Source organism: Mustela nivalis (assembly GCF_964662115.1).
Source record: "Mustela nivalis genome assembly, chromosome: 16".
Classification (NCBI taxonomy): Eukaryota; Metazoa; Chordata; class Mammalia; order Carnivora; family Mustelidae; genus Mustela; species Mustela nivalis.
Genome location: NC_139035.1, coordinates 27,797,002 through 27,821,052, shown reverse-complemented (window position 1 = coordinate 27,821,052; position 24,051 = coordinate 27,797,002). Strand labels below are relative to the sequence as shown.

At 38.4% G+C, this 24,051-nt stretch overlaps 1 protein-coding gene and 1 pseudogene across 5 annotated transcripts in view; one reads left to right on the top strand and one right to left on the bottom strand.

The window, feature by feature from the left end:
• The window catches only part of RABGAP1L (RAB GTPase activating protein 1 like), a 765,821-nt gene that overhangs the window by 30,222 nt on the left and 711,548 nt on the right, over nucleotides 1-24,051 (top strand). The gene's annotated exons all lie outside the window — the stretch shown is intronic.
• On the bottom strand, nucleotides 23,419-23,907 carry LOC309849951 (claudin-6 pseudogene; annotated as a pseudogene). The gene has a single exon. The product of its transcript is annotated as a claudin-6 pseudogene (transcript).

Genomic DNA, 24,051 nt, shown 5'->3' with positions numbered 1-24,051 from the left:
TCTTTCAAATAAATAATCTTTAAAATGTAACAAGAATTAGACTTATGAGCCAGGGAGGTCACTTTACTTACTTCTCTTTAACCTAAAGCATTTTATAACCTTTTTAAAATATTTATTTATTTATTTATTTATTTGGCAGAGAGAGAGAGAGAGACAGAGAGGAAACACAAGCAGGGGGAATGGGAGAGGGACAAGCAGGCTTCCCACTGAGCAGGGAGCCTGAGGTGGGGCTCGATCCCAGGACCCTGTGGGGTCCTAAAACATTTTATAACTTCTTAGTGGGGTTTAGTCTCAGGATAAAAATATGAATCAGTATAATTAGTTAGAACTTTCTTTTATCTTTCTTCCATCTTCTTTATAAAAATCAGTACAGAGCTGAAAATTGTTATCCTAATGATTGAAGTTGCGGAAAGCCTGGAGTGTTTGAATTCAGGTAAGATTAATTTTAGTGGCAGATATTTTGACTAGAGATGAGGGTCACCTTTTCTTTTTTTCTCTGTAAAAGCATCAGATTATGAAAGCTCGTTCCTAAGATTTTGGAAGTAATTATTAACTTAATATTCAGTGAAAAAATTGAACTTCTGAAATCAAATAATGAGTGGTTATCTTTTAACTTCATTTTCTTTCTTTTTCTTTTTCTTTTTTTTTTTTTTCTTTTTGTTTATGTTAAGTTTATAAAAACACCTGCATGCCTTGTGGCTTGCAGTGTGATTTAAGGAACCAGTGGTAAGAGCTGTTCAACCTCCTTTATTTTTTATTTTTTATTTTTTTTAAAGATTTTATTTATTTATTTGACAGAGAGAGATCACAAGTAGGCATAGAGGCAGGCAGAGAGAGGGAGAGAGGAGGAAGCAGGCTCCCTGCTGAGCAGAGAGCCCGATGTGGGACTCGATCCCAGGACCCCGAGATCATGACCTGAGCCGAAGGCAGCGGCCCAACCCACTGAGCCACCCAGGCGCCCCTGTTCAACCTCCTTTAGATGAATGCTTCCATTTGTAAGCCTGGTATGTGCAGCTTGTGCTGTCCCTTTAACCTATATTTTTGAAACGTTCTCATTTTTATTTTGTGTTCAAGGTCAGTAACAGCTAGGATTAATGGTTTGCTCAAGAGTCTAAGCAGTGTTTTTGGGCAGCGGGAGAGAATTGTTTGGAAGGGCTAAACTTTTTGTTTTACTTTATTTATTTATTTATTTATTTTTAAAGAGGATATGTGTGCATGCATGGGGGGCGTGGGAGGGGCAGGGAAGGGGGAGAGAGAGAGTCTTAACCAGGCTCCACATCCAGTGTGGAGTTCTACCTCACCATCCTGAGATCATGACCTGAGCCGAAATCAAGAGTTGGACTCTTAACCAACTGTTAAGGCACCCCTGTTTTCCTTTATTTTTAAAGAGATCACATAATGCACAAGGTGTATGTGGCACATTGGGAAGCTGCAGAGACACCCTGCGTTATTATAGGTATTAGGGCATAGAGAGCCCTATCTCATCTCATCTCTAAATTTCCATTCTGTAGTGTTAATATATAGTAGATATCCAGTTAATGTTCGAATTAATGAATCCATGGCATGCACGTTAGAAAAGATTCTTTGCTATCTTTTGTGCAAATATTTAATGATTTTTATTCCATTTTTGGAGGTCATCTTCAGGATTTATGATACATTATAGTTCCATTATCTCAAAGTTGGAAAATCATAACCTTTTATAGAAATTTTTGGTTTTTGTTAAGTGTTCCATTTTTTTATACTTTTTATTTGTTAACCAATTAATCATCTAAGTGTTCCTCAAGTAATTCAAGGATGGAGGGACTAGTTTCTGGTTTGCAAGGTTACTCTTTACTCTTAAATATAGGAAATCTGTCTCTGTCCCCCCTCTTCTTCAGTCTGTATATATCACATAGTAAATTCCCTAGATTTTAAGGTATGGAGTATTTCAAGACTTGTACTTTGGAGTAGATGTGTTTTTGTATCTAATTTCCATTGCTTATTGGTTGTGTGGTTCTTTTGAGTTGGTTACTAAACTCCTTTTTAATCTCAATTTACAATTAAATTAACTAAGAAATATAAAGCACCTGGCAGAGCAACTGACAAATAGCAAAATGGTAAATGCTAATAACTACCAGCTATGTTTACTACTTTGTTTACTAAAGGGAAAGCAGAGGTAGTCATGCGAGTTTAGGATCTGTTTGCAATTGAGAATTAAGGAAGATTGTAAAATTGGTAAAATTGTGGCAGTATAGTGAGTTTGTTTTTGAGCAGTTTGGACTCTCTGAATTTGTCTTGTGGGTATAGGCAACTTTTTCTCTTAAACTCAACATTTTAAGAAGGTCCTTGAAATGAGAAAAATCTGAGGAATAATAGTTGCTGAACTTAAAAAAAATTTCAATTTTTATTTTTGTTCTTTGAGGGATTGATTATATGAGAAAGAAGAGTATATATAGCACAGTGCCTCCTACTTAATAAGCTTAATAAATGATAGTAATTTGTGTGTGTGTGTGTGTGTAATGCTGCTTCTCTGGGTGGACTGCTATACTAGTTTTGTGTCTTTGGGTAAGACATTTTAGTGTTCTGTTGTTTCTTCATGTATAAAAATGAGTTCATCTTAGCTCTGCTGTATATTGGGAGGGCTAAATGAGATGGAATGTAAAGTGCATAATACAAAATAAGCACTCACTTAATGTTGATATTATTATTGAATGCATTTTCTTTTGAGAGGCATTATTCCAGAATGGGAAACGCAGGCTCTTTGGAATCTGGTTGAGTTGGTTTTGAATTTTGCTTCAGCTGTATGCTAACATTGACCTTGGGCAGATTGCTAAACTATTCCTTTCCTGTTTTTATATCTATAAAATGAGGATAATAGCTACCTTGTAGAGTTTTCAGAAGAATGATGAATACATAGATACTCAGTAAATGGTAATTATTATTGGCATGATGCTTGTAATTCAGGTCAATAGTATTTTCTTGGCAATGTGAGCCAGCTGGCTGGATTTTTTCTTTGACACTGAGGGCTGTCTGAATTGAGGATTTAGTCTACAAATAAGTCAATTGTGCTTTCTCTATAAAAATATAACTTCCTGTGAAAGGAGTCAAGATGGAGGAGAAGTAGCAGGCTGAGACTACTTCAGCTAGCAGGAGATCAGCTAAATAGCTTATCTAAAGATTGCAAACACCTGCAAATCCATCGGCAGATCGAAGAGAAGAACAGCAATTCTAGAAACAGAAAAACAACCACTTTCTGAAAGGTAGGACCGGTGGAGAAGTGAATCCAAAGCGACGGGAAGATAGACCCCGGGGGGAGGGGCCGGCTCCCAGCAAGCGGCGGAGCAACGGAGCACAAAATCAGACTTTTAAAAGTCTGTTCTGCTGAGGGACATCGCCCCAGAGGCTAAACCGAGGCAAAGCCCACGCAGGGTCAGCGTGGCCTCAGGTCCCGCAGAGTCACAGAAGGATCGGGGGTGTCTGAGTGTTGCAGAGCTTGTGGGTATTGGAACGGGAAAGCCAGCTACAGAGACAGAGCCGACAGTAAGCTCACAGTTCGGGGTTACCTTGAACCGGTCGCAGGCTCGGTGAGCTCGGAGCGCGGCCGGAGGTCAGGCAGATGGGAGTAACTGAGTGCTGTTTTCTGAGGGCGCACTGAGGAGTGGAGCCCCGGGCTCTCGGCTCCTTCGGGCTGGATACCAGGAGACCACCATTTGTATTCCCGTCCTCCAGAACTCTATGGAAAGCCCTCAGGGAACAAAAGCTCCAGAAAGCAAACCCGAGCGGATTACTCAGCCCAGCCCCTGGTAAGGGCGGTGCAATTCCGCCTGGGGAAAAGACACTTGAGAATCACTACACCAGGCCCCTCCCCCAGAAGATCAACAAGAAATCCAGCCAAGACCAAGTTCACCTACCAAGGAGTGCGGTTTCAATACCAAGGAGAGCAGCAGAGTAGGAGAAAGCAAAAGCACAGAACTCATGGCTTTTTCCCTGTGATTTTTTAGTCTTGCAGTTAATTTAATTTTTTTCTTTTTCATTTTTTCTCTTCTAATTTTTTTTAAACTTTAAACATTTTTTAACTAGTTTATCTAATATATATATATATATATTTTAAAGATTTTATTTATTTATTTGACAGACAGAGAACACAAGTAGACAGAGGCAGGCAGATAGAGAGGAAGGGAAGCAGGCCCCCTGCTGAGCAGAGAGCCCGATGTGGGACTTGATCCCAGGACCCTGAGATCATGACCTGAGCCGAAGGCAGTGGCTTAACCCACTGAGCCACCTAGGTGCCCTATTTTTTCTTTTTTATTCGTTTTCTTTTTTAAATTCTTTTCTTTTCTTTTTTTTTTTCTTCTTTCTTTCTTTTTGAACCTCTTTTTATCCCCTTTCTCCCCCCCTCACGATTTGGGATCTCTTCTGATTTGGTTAAAGCATATTTTCCTGGGGTTGTTGCCACCCTTTTAGTATTTTACTTGCTCCTTCATATACTCTTATCTGGACAAAATGACAAGGCGGAAAAATTCACCACAAAAAAAAGAACAAGAGGCAGTACCGAAGGCTAGGGACGTAATCAATACAGACATTGGTAATATGTCAGATAGAGTTCAGAACGACAATTCTTAAGGTTCTAGCCGGGCTTGAAAAAGGCATGGAAGATATTAGAGAAACCCTCTCGGGAGATATAAAAGCCCTTTCTGGAGAAATAAAAGAACTAAAATCTAACCAAGTTGAAATAAAAAAAGCTATTAATGAGGTGAAATAAAAAATTGAGGCTCTCACTGCTAGGATAAATGGGGCAGAAGAAAGAATTAGCAATATAGAAGACCAAATGACAGAGAATAAAGAAGCTGAGCAAAAGAGGGACAAACAGCTACTGGACCATGAGGGGAGAATTTGAGAGTGAAGTGACACCATAAGACGAAACAACATTAGAATAATTGGGATTCCAGAAGAAGAAGAAAGAGAGAAGGGAGCAGAAGGTATACTGGAGAGAATTATTGGGGAGAATTTCCCCAATATGGCAAAGGGAACGAGCATCAAAATTCAGGAGGTTCAGAGAACGCCCCTCAAAATCAATAAGAATAGACCCACACCCTGTCACCTAATAGTAAAATTTACAAGTCTTAGTGACAAAGAGAAAATCCTGAAGCAGCCCGGGAAAAGAAGTCTGTAACATACAATGGTAAAAATATTAGATTGGCAGCTGACTTATCCACAGAGACCTGGCAGGCCAGAAAGAGCTGGCATGATATTTTCAGAGCACTAAACGAGAAAAACATGCAGCCAAGAATACTGTATGGACCATGAGGGGAGAATTCGAGAGAGAAGTGACACGATAAGATGAAAAAACATTAGAATAATTGGGATTCCAGAAGAAGAAGAAAGAGAGAGGGGAGCAGAAGGTATACTGGAGAGAATTATTGGGGAGAATTTCCCCAATATGGCAAAGGGAACGAGCATCAAGATTCAGGAGGTTCAGAAAACGCCCGTCAAAATCAATAAGAATAGGCCCAGCTAGGCTCTCATTGAAAATTGAAGGAGAGATTAAAAGCTTCCAGGACAAACAAAAACTGAAAGAATTTGCAAACACCAAACCAGCTCTACAGGAAATATTGAAAGGGGTCCTCTAAGCAAAGAGAGAGCTTACAAGTGGTAGATTAGAAAGGAACAGAGACCATATACAGTAACAGTCACCTTACAGGCAATACAATGGCACTAAATTCATATCTCTCAATAGTTACCCTGAATGTTAATAGGCTAAATGCCCCAATTAAAAGATACAGGGTATCAGAATGGATAAAAAAACAAAACCCATCTGGGGCAGCTGGGTGGCTCAGTGGGTTAAAGCCTCTGCCTTTGGCTCATGTCGTGATCCCGGGGTCCTGGGATCGAGCCCCGCATCGCACTCTCTGCTCGGCAGGGAGCCTGCTTCCCGCTCTCTCTCTGCCTGCCTTTCTGCCCACTTGCGATGTCTCTCTCTCTCTCTCTCTCTCTGTGTCAAATAAAGAAATAAAATCTTAAAAAAAAAAAAAACCCATCTATATGTTGCCTCCAAGAAACTCATTTTAAGCCTGAAGACACCTCCAGATTTAAAGTGAGGGGGTGGAAAAGAATTTACCATGCTAATGGACATCAGAAGAAAGCAGGAGTGACAATCCTTAGATCAATTAGATTTTAAGCCAAAGACTATAAGAGATGAGGAAGGACACTATATCATACTCAAAGGTTCTGTCCAACAAGAAGATCTAACAATTTTAAATATCTATGCCCCCAACGTGGGAGCAGCCAACTATATAAACCAATTAATAACAAAATCAAAGAAACACATCAACAATAATACAATAATAGTAGGGGACTTTAACACTCCCCTCACTGAAATGGACAGATCATCCAAGCAAAAGATCAACAAGGAAATAAAGGCCTTAAACGACACACTGGACCAGATGGACATCACAGATATATTCAGAACATTTCATCCCAAAGCAACAGAATACACATTCTTCTCTAGTGCACATGGAACATTCTCCAGAATAGATCACATCCTCGGTCCTAAATCAGGACTCAACCGGTATCAAAAGATTGGGATCATTCCCTGCATATTTTCAGACCACAATGCTCTGAAGCTAGAACTCAACGACAAGAGGAAGTTTGGAAAGAACCCAAATACATGGAGACTAAACAGCATCCTTCTAAAGAATGAATGGGTCAACTGGGAAATTAAAGAAGAATTGAAAAAAATCATGGAAACAAATGATAATGAAAATACAACAGTTCAAAATCTGTGGGACACAACAAAGGCAATCCTGAGAGGAAAATATATAGCAGTACGAGCCTTTCTCAAGAAACAAGAAAGGTCTCAGGTACACAACCTAACCCTACACCTAAAGGAGCTGGAGAAAGAACAAGAAAGAAACTCTAAGCCCAGCAGGAGAAGAGAAATCATAAAGATCAGAGCAGAAATCAATGAAATAGAAACCAAAAAAACAATAGAACAAATCAACGAAACTAGCAGCTGGTTCTTTGAAGGAATTAATAAAATTGATAAACCCAGACAGGCTTATCAAAAAGAAAAGAGAAAGGACCCAAATAAATAAAATCATGAATGAAAGAGGAGAGATCACAACTAACTCCAAAGAAATATAAACTATTATAAGAACATCCTATGAGCAACTCTATGCCAACAAATTTGACAATCTGGAAGAAATGGATGCATTTCTAGAAACATATATACTACCACAACTGAACCAGCAAGAAATAGAAAGCCTGAACAGACCCATAACCAGTCAGGAGATTGAAACAGTCATTAAAAATCTCCAAACAAACAAAAGCCCAGGGCTAGATGGCTTCCCGGGGGAATTCTACCAAACATTTAAAGAAGAACTAATTCCTATTGTCCTGAAACTGTTCCAAAAAATAGAAATGGAAGGAAAACTTCCAAACTCATTTTATGAGGCCAGCATCACCTTGATCCCAAAACCAGACAAAGATCCCATCAAAAAAGAGAGCTACAGACCAATATCCTTGATGAACACAGATGCGAAAATTCTCACCAAAATACTAGGCAATAGGATTCAACAGTGCATTAAAAGGATTATTCAGCACGACCAAGTGGGGTTTATTCCAGGGCTGCAAGGTTGGTTCAACATCCGCAAATCAGTCAATGTGATACAACGCATCCATAAAAGAAAGAACAAGAACCATATGATACTCTCAATAGATGCTGAAAAAGCATTTGACAAAGTACAGCATCCCTTCCTGATCAAAACTCTTCAAAGTGTAGGGATAGAGGGCACATACCTCAATATCATCAAAGCCATCTATGAATAACCCACCGCAAATATCATTCTCAATGGAGAAAAACTGACAGCTTTTCCACTAAGGTCAGGAACACGGCAGGGATGTCCATTATCACCACTGGTATTCAACATCGTACTAGAAGTCCTAGCCTCAGCAGTCAGACAACAAAAGGAAATTAAAGGCATCCAAATTGGCAAAGAAGAAGTCAAATTATCACTCTTTGTAGATGATATGATACTATATGTGGAAAACCCAAAAGACTCCACTCCAAAACTGCTAGAACTTGTACAGGAATTCAGTAAAGTGTCAGGATATAAAATCAATGCACAGAAATCAGTTGCATTTCTCTACACCAACAACAAGACAGAAGAAAGAGAAATTAAGGATTCCATCCCATTTACAGTTGCACCCCAAACCATAAGATACCTAGGAATAAACCTAACCAAAGAAGCTACGAATCTATACTCAGAAAACTATAAAGTACTCATGAACGAAATTGAGGAAGACACAAAGAAATGGAAAAATGTTCCATGCTCCTGGATTGGAAGAATAAATATTGTGAAAATGTCTATGCTACCTAAAGCAATCTACACATTTAATGCAATTCCTATCAAAGTACCATCCATCTGTTTCAAAGAAATGGAACAAATAATTCTAAAATTTATATGGAACCAGAAAAGACCTCGAATAGCCAAAGGGTTATTGAAAAAGAAAGCCAACATTGGTGGCATCACAATTCCAGACTTCAAGTTCTATTACAAAGCTGTCATCATCAAGACAGCATGGTACTGGCACAAAAACAGACACATAGATCAATGGAACAGAATAGAGAGCCCAGAAATAGACCCTCAACTCTATGGTCAACTAATCTTCGACAAAGCAGGAAAGAATGTCCAATGGAAAAAAGACAGCCTCTTCAATAAATGGTGTTGGGTAATTGGACAGCCACATGCATAAAAATGAACTTGGACCATTTCCTTACACCACACACAAAAATAGACTCAAAATGGATGAAGGACCTCAATGTGAGAAAGGAATCCAAATCCATCAAAATCCTTGAGAACACAGGCAGCAACCTCTTCGACCTCAGCCGCAGCAACATCTTCCTAGGAACATCGCCAAAGGCAAGGGAAGCAAGGGCAAAAATGAACTATTGGGATTTCATCAAGATCAAAAGCTTTTGCACAGTAAAGGAAACCGTTAACAAAATCAAAAGACAACTGACAGAATGGGAGAAGATATTTGCAAACGACATATCAGATAAAGGACTAGTGTCCAAAATCTATAAAGAACCTAGCAAACTCAACACCCAAAGAACAAATAATCCAATCAAGAAATGGGCAGAGGACATGAACAGACATTTCTGCAAAGAAGACATCCAGATGGCCAACAGACACATGAAAAAGTGCTCCATATCTTTTGGCATCAGGGAAATCCAAATCAAAACCACAATGAGATATCACCTCACACCAGTCAGAATGGCTAAAATCAACAAGTCAGGAAATGACAGATGGTGGCGAGGATGTGGAGAAAGTGGAACCCTCCTACACTGTTGGTGGGAATGCAAGCTGGTGCAACCACTCTGAAAACAGCAGGGAGGTTCCTCAAAATGTTGAAAATAGAACTGCCCTATGACCCAGCAATTGCACTACTGGGTATTTACCCTAAAGATACAAACGTAGTGATCCGAAGGGGCACGTGCACCCAAATGTTTATAGCAGCAATGTCCACAATAGCCAAACTATGGAAAGAACCTAGATGTCCATCAACAGATGAATGGATCAAGAAGATGTGGTATATATACACAATGGAATACTATGCAGCCATCAAAAGAAATGAAATCTTGCCATTTGCGACAACGTGGATGGAACTAGAGCGTATCATGCTTAGTGAAATAAGTCAAGCAGAGAAAGACAACTATCATATGATCTCCCTGATATGAGGAAATGGTGATGCAACATGGGTGCTTAAGTGGGTAGGAGAATAAATGAAACAAGATGGGATTGGCAGGGAGACAAACCATAAGTGACTCTTAATCTCACAAAACAAAGTGAGGGTTGCTGGGGGGAGGGGGGTTGGCAGAAGGGGGTTGGGGTTATGGACATTGGGGAGGGTATGTGCTTTGGTGAGTGCTGTGAAGTGTGTAAACCTGGCGATTCATAGACCTCTACCCCTGGGGATAAAAATATGTTTATAAAAAATAGAAAATTAAAAAAAAATAAAACTTCCTAATAACAGCTTAATATTTACTTGTTTATAGAATTTTACATGAAATGCAAATTAATGTATATTAGAATATACTTTTTTTGTGTTTTCTTTTTTTTTAAATTTTTATTTAATTTTTTATTTTTTATAAACATACATTTTTATCCCCAGGGGTACAGGTCTGTGAATCGCCAGGTTTACAGACTTCACAGCACTCACCAAAGCACATAGCCTCCCCAATGTCCATAATCCCACCCCCTTCTCCCAACCTTTTTTGTGTTTTCTTACTTATTTTTGTAGAACAAAGGCAAAAGCAACATCTGTTTGGGTTTGAGACTAAGAGATGCTATTCTCACTTCCCCTTGATGCTCTTTATCCTGTGTTTCCTGGAAAAGAGAAATCCTGCTCATACAGGGTTGTTTCTAGGATGTAGAGGTTTTATAGAGAAGTGATAGTCATCTGTCTATTTGGGGGAGACAACATAGAATTTGTCTTGCCTAGAAAACAAGAGTTCCTAGTCAAAAGTGTCAGGTGATTATTGTCACATTCTTTATTGTATGAACAAAGCTGTCAGTGGTATCAGGCAGCTCAGCTCCAGACTAGGTCTGTAAAAGCACAATCAGTTTTCCCACAAGAGTATCCAGCTAATAGAATTTACTGAGCACCAGTGAAAAAGCCAGGTGATCACCCACTCTGAACTGAAACTACAGCAGGCTGTCACAAGTTTGCAGACTGTTTATGGAGAATGTTACCAAAGGGTCTGCATGTTCATTCAGATACTTAAATCTCATGGCTGGTGAGGATGACAACATTTGTACCTGTGTCCTCTTCCTCCCTTTATTTGAAAAAAGAAATCTTGGAACATACAGAAATGGTAGCCTCATAATAGATTTCTTGGTAAACATAAAACTAATGATGAGTAACAGTCATTTTACATGTATTTTTCCTTAGCTTTTTGGAAGGCTTTTGCATGTAAATGTCAGTTATATGGATTTTTTTTGAGACACGATTTACATACCATTTTATTTTTATTCTTTTTAAAGATTTTATTTATTTGTCAGATAGAACTCAAGCAGTGGGAGTGGCAGGCAGAGGGAGATCCAGGCTCCCCACCGAGGAGGGAGCCCGACATGGGACTTGATCCCAGACATGGGACTTGATCCCAGGGCTTTGGGATCACGACCTTAGCCAAAGGCAGATACTTAACTTACTGAGCCACCCAGGCGCCCCTCATATACCATTTTAAAGTGTACAGTTAGTTGATTTTAGATGTTCACTAGTTGCATACTACTAATTCCAGGTAGAGTATACTTATCTTTTACCGTATTTAGACAAACTTACTCTGATTTCCATTTCTGCTTTAAGGAAACCTTCTATTTTTCCTTTGGGCTTATCTTTGACTTTTTGTTAAGTCTTTTGGAGTTTGTTATTTGGAGATCAGTAGTCTCAATTTAGATCAGTAGTCTCATTAGTCAGTGGTGCTTTGTAAATTTTAACAGCTGGATCTTCTCTTTTTTATTAAGTTTTTATTTTCTAATTTATTATTATTATTATTATTATTATTATTTTTTTTTTTTTTTTAAGTAGTCTCTACACCCAGTGTGGGGCTTGAATTCACAACCCTGAGATCAAGAGTGGCATGCTTTTCCAACTGAGCCAGCCAGGCACCCCAGCTGGATCCTCTCTGGAGGGAAAATTGTTTAACCAGTTTCAGGAAGTTCTCAAACATCTATTTCTACATTAATTCCATTTTTATTCTATTTCAGAATAAGAGAGGATAGAAAATAATATCATTTTGGGTGACTTTGCCATAGGCTGAAGAACAGTTGTTCAACAGTGGAGCAGTTATTTGATGACTTAATTATTCAATCCTTCCTCTTGCATGACTAATATAGAAGTTATTTTTTTATAGATCAACTAAAGATGTTTTTCCTTAGCAACTCATGATACTGTCATTGCAAGCACTCTATAAACTGCTGTGGTTCTCTTAAATAATTACCTTTATTCTTAGGGAAGCTTTACCTTTACATCTGAAAGATTTATATAGGGCATTATAATTTTCTAACACATTTACTTTCCTTGTCATTGAAAATAAGTCTTTGTTTTTATATACAAGTAGATAGATGTCAGCAGGACTTACAGAACTTACCATTGTCTTCTTTGTCTTAAGTCTTAATAGTAGATTCTCTGGAAAACAGGATAGATGGTAATCCAGTTTATTGTTATTTTTGACTCAGACTAAAATGCAGTTCTCATTAGCTGCAAAGCATGTCTCTTTGGGTTCTTTAACTTCTCGTGAAGTGAAAACCCTTCCTCCCACTTCTTTCCTCTCTTCTTCCCTTTCTCCCTTCCCCCCCTTCTTGTCTTTCTTCTGTTCTTCACCCTGAATCTGACACGTGCCATCTCTTATAGGACTCCTGTCTATATGCCATACTGTCTAGAGGGAGGACAGCCTCTCTTTCCTCTCTACTACATTATCTTGTGGGTTTAATCTGATGAGACAGTTTAGTTCTTATATTCTTTCTTGTACTGTTCTTAGGAAAATGCCACGCTAATTGGCTTAAGACTTAGTTCTCCTCTTGGAACAGTATTTCAGTAAGAGGTATTAAGTTAATGGGCTTGGAGTTTAGTTAGAGACATGCCCTCTCTCCTCTTGCATCGTTATCCCTACCTCCAGAGGCTAGGTAGGGATACCTACCTCTGGGGCTGCTGCACAGCTGAGAGATAGAATGGATGCTAGAAAACATAATATGGTTGTTGGTCATTGTCTTTTATGTCCTTTATTTCATTTTTTATCAGAGTGTCCACCCCCCCCCCCGACAACTTGTTACGTATTTAGGATAGTACCATTTTGTCATGTTTCAAACTTTTGCCTTTAAATGTTGCTCATATTATTTGATATGCAGAAGTCTTAAATTTTTATAAAATTATCAGTCCTTTTCTTTATGATTTTTTCTTTTGGATTATGCTTATTTCTTCCCTACCCTGATAATCAGAAATATTCATAGTTTTTTCCCTAGTCATTTAACAAAGAGCCAAAATTTATTTGACATTTGTTTGGAGTTTGGTTTCTGGCAGGTATCACATATAATTTTTTCCCTAATAGCCAGTTTTCTTATCACTTTTTTTTTCTTTAAGATTTTATTTATTTGAAAAAGAGAGAGTGTGCGCTCTTGAGTGCATAAACAAGGGGCAGGGGTAGAGGGAGAAGCAGACTCCCTGCTGAGTGGCGAGCTTGGATCTGGGGCTCAATCCCAGGATCCTGGGATCATGACCTGAGCTGAAGGCAGAAGCCTGACTGAGCCACCCAGGTGCCCTGTCCCATCAACTTTTATTGAATATTTCCTCCTTACAGTAACATTTTGAATGAACTTGTCCTTTCACTAATGCTTGTAACATGCCACTCTTATTGTATACCAAAATTTTAGCTGGTAGTCTCTTGAATTTTCTATTTTTTTTTCTGATTTGCCTCTGATTTCTTATACCACTCTTACATAATTTCAATTAATCTGTCTTGTCTCTGGTAATATGCCTTCTTTCCTTTTCCCTCACATTTTCTTGATTGTTTTCCCACATGTTTTCTTCTAGATGTTGATATGTTGATACTGCTTTATAGGTATTGAGTATGTAAAGATCGAAGTTTTTTTGTTTGTTTTTTACACGTATTAGCATATTCAGTCCTTGTAACAAGCCTTCTGTCCTCGTAACAAGCCAGTGATGTTGGTGTTATATCACAATTTTACAGATGAAAATATTGAGGTACAGATAGGTTGAAAACTTAGTTTAAGATCAGGTTAAGCTCAGGAACTAGGATTCAAACCCAGGCAGTCTGACTTTAGAGCTCATGCCCTTAACCACTATCCTAACTAAAGGTTAGATTATCGTGTCAAGTTTCACAAGAACTTTTTTTTTCCTTTTAAGTAATATCTACACCGAATGTGGGGCTTGAACTCATGACCCTGAGATCAAGAGTTGTATGCTCTACTGACTGAGCTAGCCAGACACTCTCCCCAAGAACTTTTTAAAAATTTTGGTAATTGAATTCGATTGTACTTGTAAATCAACTGGACTCTTTACAATATGTAGTTATATAATGGTCTGTTTTTTGAATTCTGTTATCCTGGAAAATTATGTGTATCTCTGATTATTAGAGTTTTTAAGTACTTTAGTAGAATTTATTAGTATTTTTTTATAAGTTCTCTATAAGAAATTTATTCTTATTTTATTATCTGAGTGGGTTCCTCTCACCCTCTTTTAGGTATAATGAGATACTGCTATTCTAAAAGAAGGCTATTGAATTTGTGTATTTTATGTCTGGTAGGCTTGCTTAAAAATAAAGACAATACTACTGATTATTTCCTATTTTCATAGAGTCTGTATTTCAGGAAATGTTCAAAGAACAATAATTTCGTTGATTTATGTGTGTGGGGGGAAGGTGTATTCTATTTATAGGTAACTAAGAAAATGTGAAAACTCTAGATAATAGATACTCATTTTATAATGAGATAAATCCTGTAGCTGTCTTGAGATTCTTTCTAGGGATTTCCTGGGGAAGTGAGGCCCAGTCACTTTCTTAACTGTATTGTTGGCCAGGAAGCTTTTGGATGGGATCTCTCAACTGTCCATTGTAGTGGTGAAGATAGGCATTTTACTTGATGGGCAGTGCTGCAGAGAAGATCTGGCCTTTTTCCTCTGGGTTGATGGTATTACCATAGAAAAGCAGGAAATAATCTGTGCCCTGTGGATATGAATTACTGTTTTGCCATAAGGAAGTTAGGCAGAGAGTGTCATTATACAAAGTACAAAAACTATCAAATGTGTGGAAGTAGAGAAACATTTGTAATAATAATGACTAGCACTCTTTTGTGTACTTAATGTGTCCAAAGAACTCTGTAATTTTTCTGAACTCTTACTAGTAAGTTTTAATAAGTTTTTCAGTTTAGCTTTCAGATTATGACAGTTTATACAATAATATTACTATAAAGGTATTTTGGAACAAAACCAGAAGTATTTTGATATGTAGTGTTCTCATTTTTACATTTTAAATAGTTTGTGATTGTAGCTTTAATGTCTTTATTGTCCTGAGTATTTAGTGCTCTTTAATTTCATTCATTCAGTACATATTTACATAGTGTTTACCATGTGTCAAACATTCTTTTAGGTGCTGTGGAAGCAGCAGTGCCCCCAACAGATCATATGTTCTGGTCAAGATTGAGGAATGTTTGTCAATTAATGAGCAAATAGGATTCCCTCTATTTGATATAAACTCTAATTGATATTTAGTTTTATTGTATTTTTGTCAGAGAAATATCCTGAGCAATCTCTATTCTAATTTTTTTTTTTTTGGTGGTGTCTAGGATATACTTTGTTTTGAAAATGAACCTTTATTTTTGACCAGATGATAAATTCAGTATTTCTATACATATCTGTTAATGAACCATACCAGTTAAACTCCACATCTGTATCCTCATTTCTTAGGCATTTGATTTGTTCACAGCTAAATTGTCCTCTGCTTGAATTATGTATCTATCAATCTTCCATTGTATTTTGGACAGTTTTTGCTTTATTATTTGATATTATACTATTTGGTGTATAGAGGCTTTTGACTAAGAGATTTTCATTGTGGCTTGTACTACTTATCACTATAAAAGACTGTATTTGTCCTCTTTAATGCTTTTGGCCTCAATTACACTCTGATTTTGAATCTACCAATCTCTGTTCCTTTTGTTTTGATTTGCTGATATGATTTATACTTTTATTTATTTATTTATTTTTTAAGATTTTATTTATTTGTCAGAGAGAGAGAGGGAGAGAGAGGGAGCACAGGCAGACAGAATGGCAGGCAGAGGCAGAGGGAGAAGCAGGCTCCCTGCTGAGCAAGGAGCCCGATGTAGGACTCGATCCCAGGATGCTGGGATCATGACCTGAGCCGAAGGCAGCTGCTTAACCAACTGAGCCACCCAGGTGTCCCTATACTTTTATTTTTTGACTTTCCATGTACTTTTATTTTAGGTATGTCTTTTAGGAGTATTTATTAGATTGAACCACATGAAATTATAATTTCTATAGGTCAAAAAAAGTCACGTATTGGCAATTTTATGTGGTTCAACCGTAGTCTTTTTTTTTTTTTTTTGTAGATATATTTTGACCCCATATGCGAATCTCTTAATAGGTAAATGATATAGATACCAATAACAAGTAGCATTCATTAACTACTTCTTTGTGTTGTTTTAAGCACATTACTTACGATAACTCATTTTATATTTATAGTAGATGTATGTGATATTTACAGTTATCCTCCCTATTTTATATCTGAAAAAAATATTAAGACTTAGGGAGATTAAGTTCTTTGCCCAAGGCCATTAAAACTGGTTAGGATAGAAGTTATGATTCAAAACCAGTTGTTCTTGGTATCTGGCTTGTGATCAATACTGACTAGCTTGGCTTTGGTACCCATTAAATTAAACTCAGAATGAGAATTTAATTGGTAGTCTGTTGTGTTCTCCCTGGTAGTAATGGTGATGGTGGTGAGTAAATCTGCAGGAACAGGCTTCAATTAAGTCTAAAGCCTGAGCCTTTCAGTAGGATTATACATCTCAGGGACTGATTCTAGGAAATTGACCTGTTTGTTCTGTACTGCTCCCTGGGAAAATTGCTGAGATTATCATCACTTACTTGGCACCTGGAGGGCAGGCATGCACTAGACAGTCTTTTTTTTTTTTTTTTTTAAAGTAATCTCCATGCCCAGTGTGGAGGCCAGTGAGGGGCCTGAACTCACAACTGTGAGATAAAGACCTGAGCTGAGATCAAGAGTCAGACACCCCTAGACACAGTTTCTTGAATAGTCAGGAGTGGCTGAGAAGGGACTGATAACAGAGTTTGCTGGGGGGATAGAATTGGGGGAGTGACTGCATGTGAGTACAAAGTTTCTTTTTGGGGTGATAAAAATGCTCTGCAGTTAGATTGTGGTGATAGTTGTACAGCTTTGTGAATATAGTAAAACCTACTGAATTGTTTTAAAAAAGAAGAAAGAGCAATTCAAGCTTTCTGGCAATTGCTGCAATACTTTGGTGGGGCTTGAAGGCCAGAGGAGCTTGTCCTGCTAATGGGGAGGATGTATCTGACTTACAACTTTATTTTATTTTATTTTTAAAAATAAACTTTGTGTTTTAGAGCATTTTTACGTTCACAGCAAAATTGAGCAGAAGGCCCAGATTTTTGTGTATACCCTCTGCCCCCACACATGCATAGCCTCCCCCTTATCAACATGGCTCAAAGGGTGGTACATTTGTTAAAATTGATGAATCCGCATTGCCACATGACTACCATTCAAAGTCCATAGTTTACATTAGGGTTCATTCTGGTGTTACATATTCTGTGAGTTTGGACAAATATATAATGACATGTATCAACCATTTTAATATCATAGAGTGGTTTCACTGTCCTAAAAGTCCTCAGTGGTCTGCTTTTCATCTCCCCCACCCCCTGCAGCCCTTGGCAACCATTTATCTTTTTACTGTCTACATAATTTTTTCTTGTCTAGAATGTTATATTGTTGGAATCATGCAGTGTATAGCTATTTTAGACTGGCTTCTTCCTTCAAGAAATATGCATTTAAGTTTCCTTTATGTCTTTTCGTGACATGATAGCTTATTTCTTTTTAGCTCTTAATAGTGTACCATTGTCTGGATGTACCATGGTTTATCCATTCATCTTCTGGAGGGCATCTTTGTTGCTTCCAAGGTTTGGTAATTATCAGTAAAGCTTCTTTAAACATCCTTGTGTGAAATTTTGTGTGGGCATTAGCTTTCAGCTCCTTTTAGTAAATACCAAGGAACCCAATTAGTATATTATACGGTGAGAGAATGTTTAATTTTGTAAGAAACCACCAAATGTTTGCCATAGTAGCTGTCCTATTTTTTATTCCCCCCAGTAATGAATGAGAATTCCTGTTTTTCCACATTCTTGCCAGCATCTGGTCTTGTCAGTGTTCTGGATTTTAGCTCCTCTGGTAGGTGTGTAGTGGTATTTCATTGTTTTAATTTGCATTTCCCTGATGACATGTGTGGAGCTTCATTTTATTTCATATGCTTCATTTTCATATGCTTATCTGCCATGTATGTATCTTCTTTGATAAGATGTCTGTTAAGGTCTTTTTTCCATTTTAAAAATCAGGTTATTTTTCTTGAGTTTTGAGAATTGTTGTATATTTTGGATAACTGTCTGTTGTTGGATATGGCTTTTTCAAATATTGCCTCCCAGTCTGTGGCTTATCTTTTCATTCTTTTAGCAGTATCTTTTGCAGAGTGGAAAATTTTAATTTTAATGATGTCAAATTTATCAGTTTCTGTTATGGATCATGCCTCTGGTGTTTGTATCTCTAAAAAGTCATCATCAAGGTCATCTAGATTTGCTCCTGTGTTATCTTCTATGAGTTTTATAGTTTTGATTTTACATTTAGGTCTGTGGTCCATTTTGAGTTAGTTTCTGTGAAGGGGATAATGTCTGTGGATTCATTTTATTTGGACATGGATGTCCAGTGTTTTTGTACCATTTGTTAAAAAGGCTATCTTTTCTCCATTGTGTTGCTTTTGCTTTTTTGTCAGAGATTACTTGACTGTATATGTGAGTCTATTTCTGGGCTCTGTTTTGTTCCACTGATCTATTTATTCTTTTGCCAATAACATACTATCTTGAATACTGTATCTTTGCAGTAAATCAGGTACTGTCAGTCGTCAAATTTTGTTCTTCAATAATGTATTGGTTATTCTGGGTCTTTTGCCTCTCTCTCTAAACTTCAGGATTAGTTTGTTGATATCCGCAGAGCAAATATCTGGGATTTAAATTAGGATTGCCTCAGATCTGTACATCAAGTTGGGAAGAACTGGCATCTTAGCAGGATCGGGTCTTCTTATACACGAACATGGAATATCTCCCCGTTTCTTAAGTTCTTCTTTGGTATCATTCATCAGAGTTTCCTAGTTTTTCCTCATACATCTTGTACATAATTTTTAATTTTTATTTATTTATTTATATATTTGACAGAGATAAAGAGCACAAGCAGGGAACAGTAGGCAGAAGGAGAGGGAGAAGCAGGCTCCCTGAGGAGCAGAGAGCCCGATGTGGGGCTCGATCCTGGAACCTCGTATCATTACCTGAGACGAAGGCAGTTACCCAACCAATCGAAGTACCCAGGCACCCCATAATTTTTTATATGTATACCGAAGTATATAATTTTGGGGGTGTTATTGTAAATGGTATTGTATTTTTAATTTCAAATTTATAGGTTCATTGCTGGTACATAGGAAAGCAATTGATTTTTGTATGTTAACCCTATAGTGTATCACTTTGCTGTAATTGCTTATTACTTCTGGTAGTTTTTTTGGTAATTTCTTTCAGATTTTCTACATAGACAGTCATGTCATCTCTGAACATATTCTTTATCAAGGTTGAGGACAGCCCTTCATTCCAGTGTATGGAGAGTTTTTATCATGAATTAGTGTTAGATTTTGTGAAATGTTTTTCTCCATCTATTGATATAATCATGCACCTTTTTTTTTTTTTTTTTTTTGTAGTTTGTTGATGCGATGGATTCCATTAATTGATTTTTGAATGTTGAATCAGTTTTACCTACCAAGTTTTGCAACTGTTGCCAGAGGACACCTCCAGACTGCCTGGTCTGGTAGCCAACAGGACTAAGCTTGGGGTTTCACAAGACTGTATATTTGTATACTTTAAAAGCTGCTACCTGAGGGTCTGGCTTCCAATCAGCCTGAATTAGGTGCTGACTAAGGACACCCCCCCCCCCAACCATGTCCAGTTTTGGACACAGGTCTTGGCACATCGTCAACAATAAGCACCTATTAAAAATAAAATAGGCTGCTTGGACAATCACAAAGTTTCAAGAGACAACCAAAAACTATAGTTTGGTTGAATGGTAAGGTTCATTTCCTAAGTGAGACCATTCCTTCAAGAATTGGAGGGGGAGGGGCGCCTGGGTGGCTCAGTGGGATAAAGCCTCTGCCTTCAGCTCAGGTCATGATCCCAGAGTCCTGGGATCGAGCCCCTCATCAGGCGGTCTGCTCTGCAGGGAGCCTGCTTCCTCCCCTCTCTCTCTCTCTGCCTGCCTCTCTGCCTACTTGTGACCTCTCTCTCTCTCTGTCAAATAAATGAAATCTTAAAAAAAAAAAAAAGAATTGGAGGGGGAGACAAACAATGAGAGACTGTGGATTCTGAGAAAGAAACAGGGTTTTGGAGGGGAGGTGGGTGGGGTTAGGTGAGCCTGGTGGTGGGTATTATGGAGGGCATGTATTGCATGGAGCACTGGATGTGGTGCATAAACCATGAATTTTGGAACACTGAAAAAAATTTTAAAAATTTTTATAAGCTAAAAAAACCCAAAATGGGTAGGCATGAAAACAGACAGTCAAACAAAACGAGGAAAAAGAGGAATATGTTCCAAATGAAAGAACAAGATAAAATCTCAGAAAAATATGTTAATGAAATGGAGATAAGCAATTTACATGCTGAAGTGTTCAAAGTAATGATCACATAAAGATGCTCACTGAACTTGGGAGAAGTGTATGAACAGTAAGAAATTCAACAAAGAGTTAAACAGTATAAAGAAGCACCAAAAGAAGTCAGAGATGAAGAACACAATAACTGTTCTGAAAAATATAACGGGGGGTTCAACAGCAGACTAGATGAAGCAGGAGAAAGGATCATTGAAATCAAATTTAGGGCAGTGGAGCTCATTTAATCAGAACAGCAAAATGAAAAAAGAATGAAAAAGTGAAACTAGCTTTTGAGGGACCTACGAGGCAACATCAAGTGGACTAATATTCATATTTTAGGGGTCCCAGAAGGAGAAGGGAGAGAGAGAAAGGGCAAAAAACTTACTTGAAGAAATGGTGGCTGAAAACTTTCCTAACCTAGAGGAGGAAATGGACATTTAGCTCCAGGAAGCCCAGAGAGTTCCAGAAAAGATGAACTCACACTAAGACACATTATAATTTAAAATGTCAAAAGTTAAAGACAAAGAGAGACTCTTAAAAGTAGCAAGAGGAAAACAACATATTACATACAAAGGAACTCCCATAAGGTTATCAGATTTTTTAGCAGAAACTTTGCAGGCTAGAAGAAAGTGACATGATATGTTCAAAGTGCTGAAAGAAAGCAACTTCACCCTGCAGTGTTATTCAGAATTGAAGGAGAGATCAAGAATTTTCCAGACAGGCATAAGTAATGAAGTTCATCATACTAAACCAGCTTTATAAAGAAGCTTTTTAAAGGAACTTCTTTAAGCTGACAAGGAAGGACCCTAGGTTGTAACAAGAAAGCATATGAAAATATAAATCTCACTGGTAAATGTAAATATGTAGTAAAGGTAGTCAATCAGTTACTTACAAAACTAGAATGAAAGTTAAAAGAGAAAAATAGTAAAAATAGCTATAATGACAATATTAGTTAAAAATACAAGATATAAAAGGGGACACCAAAAACATAAAAGGTATAGCAGGGGAGAGTAAAATATAGAGTTTTAGAATGCATTCAAACTTAGGTTTTTATCAACTTAAAATAGACTGTTACAGATTGTTATATATAAGCCTCATGGTAACCACAAAGCAAAGATGGTATGGTGGATACACAAAAGATAATGAGAAAGGAGTCTAAGCATACCACTAAAAACAACCTCATCAAACCACAAGGGAAGAGAGCAAGAGAAGAAGAAAACAGAGAGAACCTACAAAGCAGCCAAAAATTAATAAAATTGCCAGAAGTACATGCCCATCAGTAATTACTTTAAATGTAAATGGACTAAATTTTCTAATAATAACATAGAGTGGCTGAATGGATAAAAAAGGAAACCCATTTACATGCTACCTACAAAAGACTCACTTCAGATATAAGGACAGAAACCACTGAAAGTGAAGTGATGAAAGATATTCCATGCAAGTTTCTGACTTGCCCACACTGAGCTTCAATTATAGTTCAAGTTTTTCTACTCCAGCACTGGTTGCCATGGATGTTTCTGCTCCAGGGGCTTATGATTCTTTGGACTTAACTATCAGTCTGTTCAGTTTGGGGAGCAGCAGTTTGCCTTGTCACCTTGCCTCTCTTTTGGAGCTAAGAAGAGTTGTTGATTTTTCAGTTTGTGTAGTTTTTACTTGTCATTAGGATGAAATGGTGATTTCTAAGCTGTTTAATATGGGGCACTGGAAACTGAAGTCTAATTTTATTTTTGTATTCTTCTACTTAAAGAGATTTAGGTTTTTTACTTATGTTTGTTGATGTCTTTTTTCTATTTCTTTCTTTCTTTATATTTATTATTTATTTGACAGGGAGAGAGATCACAAGTAGGCAGAGACGCAGGTGGGGGGAGAAGCAGGCTCCCTGCTGAGCAGAGAGCCCAATGCGGGGCTCAATCCCAGGACCTGAGCTGAAGGCAGAGGCTTAACCCACTGAGCCACCCAGGCACCCCTTGATGTCTTTTTTCATTATAATTAGTATAGTGTTGAATCTTTTCACTTTAATGTGACAAGCCTTTTGATTTTCCTTTTATCATCCTCTACTTTATGTCCTTGAAATTTTATGCTTTTTTACTGTTGCCTTATTTCTCATCTCCTGTTGTAAGTATCAGTAGATTATGGTTCTTAATTCTTTATCCAAGTGATAAAGAAGATGATACAAATTTTTAACAAGACAGGGCACACTTTATTTAGCAAAAACTGGTGTGTGTGTGTGTGTGTGTGTGTGTGTGTGTGTGCGCGCGCACGAAGGCATGACAGTAGTTTGCAGGGCCTGAAGGTGAGAGGGTCAGGGGTGGATAGCAGAGCTGTGATGTGACTCAGAAGAGCCAGAGGTCAGATGATTTGGGGGTGGGTGTTTTTTGGTAACTTTCCACTTGCTTCTCAAGGTGTTATGAGGCTCAAGAGCCCCTGGGTATTCCATAGGTTTTGACTGGTAAGGAGGGACTCTTGAGGACAGACTGAACATCAGGCAACCTTCTAGGTGAGCCTCCAAGATGGGGATGTCCAGGGTGGAAAAAGATCCAGAAATTGAAGCATCACCTCCCTGACTTCATCGTGTAAAGGTGAGAGATACCAGCAGCAGAGCCCAGAAGAGAGTCTGAATTCCTTGGTTAGGTTATCAAATAAATTTGAAAAAATCCTTTCCCCCCAAAAGGAAAAATAAAAAAGATGAAAACGGCCCCAAAGCTATCTGAATCACTGTTTCAATGTCTTCAGCTCAGGGGATTAGGCTTCTTTGTCAAGGGAGTCCCCAGTACTCTACCAGAATTAGATATAATTCTTAGTGGGGTACTCGGAGGGACTCTGAGAGATGACATATGTGGCGGATTGCAAGTGTCAGACCATATCATATTCTAGCCCTGGGATACCCCAGCCTGCTGGGCAGGTGTAGCATAGCAGCTCCCTTTCAGCTGAGCAACGCAGGGCCAGAGGCTGCCCAGCCCAGGTAGAAGGCCCCACCTCCCACTTTTGGGCCTTGGCCACCTGGGGGTTGTAGAAGTCCTACATGTTTGTGTGGGCTGGCAGCAGATGGGGATCTGGGCAGGATCCCTGAGATGATAAAGATGATCTCAGAGAAAATCACCAAATGGCCCTTCGAGTCCTTGTCTTCCACGTAACCAGCAGACCAAGCAGAGCCAATAGGAGGATGATCACGAGCAGTCTGCTGGTCCTGGGGCAGCACGAGCAGTGCGGCGTATACCATGCATTGCATCTGACCTGTGCTCTGCACCATGCAGGACATCTGCAGCTCCTCCCACACCACCTGGGCTGCCATAGTGATGTTGCTGATGAAGGCAGTCACTTTCCATAGGGCCAGGGCACAGGAAAGCAGAGCATTCACCCAGCCAAGCAGCATTAGGATGATCCTCAGGATTTGTAGACCAGTGGAAACCATGGCAAAGTTGAGGTTGAGAGGAGCTGTGAAGGAGTGCACAGGGCTCCATAGGAGCCACTATTAGGAGCCACTAATATTTCTTCGAGAGACGTTGTATAGTGAGGAGCCAGATTGCTTGTTTTCTAATTTGTGCCATGATACTAG